Consider the following 1,465-nt stretch of genomic DNA (forward strand, 5'->3'; position numbering starts at 1 on the left):
GGGAGAACACCTGTGAAAAAAGTTCAAGGTCAGCCATCTTTTTTAGATTCCTGACCGCTCTTTGGTTCAGCTACTCTTGTGTAACCGGCTCTTCCAGGGTTCCTCTCCTCCATTTCGCTTGGTTTGCATGTTTTTCAATGTGAGGGATCTTTACATGATCATAGCCAGATAGCTTATATCTGAGGCTTCTCAAAGTGATGAAGTGGTTAGGGTCATAAGGTTTCCAGAGGAAACTGGTTTGAAGGCCAAGGGATTCAAGCATCCTGTCTGCTTCTTTCCAACCTTCCTCCCTCTGGTTATAGACAAAGTGGCCAAGTTGGTTCCTGACTTTCAACTGTGCTTTCTTGCCTTTGCCTAAAAAATGAAGCACATCAACATTGCCAAACTGCCTGGAGTATTCTAGGGCAAACAGCCTCATAGGCACATATTTGGGTAGTCTGTAGGGAGGCAATTCACACCCATATATCCTGATGACGGTGTGGTGCTGGTAAAAGTACCAGTCCCCAATGCTGTATGATTTGGATAACTGCAGGATCCTTTGCATTTCATCAGTGAGCCTTGGAGGAGGTGAGCCCATCATCATTGACATAGCTGGGTGGATGAAGTGATCTATGAACTCACAATAAGTATAAGGAGACTCGAATCTACAGTGGAAAACAGAGGACCAATAGACCACTGATCTTGGATTTCCTTGGGCATCCTGTCTTTTGATTGGAAAAGAGAACTTCTGATGTTGATGATATAAGATCAAGTGGTAAATGTAAGAGGTATACCTGAACACTCTTTCTCTTGCCTGGTTCATTAGTTGCTCATGTATTTTGTCTGCTATATAGGTGGCATAGTCATAGCAGATGGGAGACTTACCAGGAGCAAACATGAGCATCATTACCAGCACAGTTTGATCAACAAACTCAATTGAGTTGTAGCCCAAAATGGGACTAATCATGTCTGCAAGATCTCTGCCCAGCTGGTTGAGGTATACTTGATTTATAGGAGGATACTTCACAGAGTCAGAGTCAATGTATAACTGGTTTAATTTGGTGACCTGAGCATCTGTCATTCTGGCTCCTTGATTTATCAGGTCTACAAGTGATAGAGGGACCAATTTCTTCTCAGTCCTGAAGCAGAGCATATCCTTGATAGCTTCTGGGGTGACATAAAACACAGCTGATCCTGAAGGGTCAAGAACTGCCCTCTGAGTGGGGTCATAGTTTTCAGCACATAGAGGGATCAAATCAGGGAATTGTCTAACCTGAGGGAGCTTAAAAATAGGAAGAAATGAGTCCCATATGCCTAGCACATCTGTTCCAGTCTCATGCTTTGCCTTCAATTCATTGAGCAGCTGTATGTGGAACTTAGTCCTCATCAGCATTTCCTCTGAAATCTGATAGTCCATGTCTCCCAGAGACTGCCATTCCAATTGTCTCTGGGGGGCATTTAATGGAGCAACGTTCAATGCTATTGG

This window comes from Pinus tabuliformis, chromosome 6 (assembly GCF_031772625.1).
Source record: "Pinus tabuliformis cultivar Carrire ecotype Pingquan chromosome 6, CPIR1, whole genome shotgun sequence".
NCBI classification, from domain to species: Eukaryota; Viridiplantae; Streptophyta; class Pinopsida; order Pinales; family Pinaceae; genus Pinus; species Pinus tabuliformis.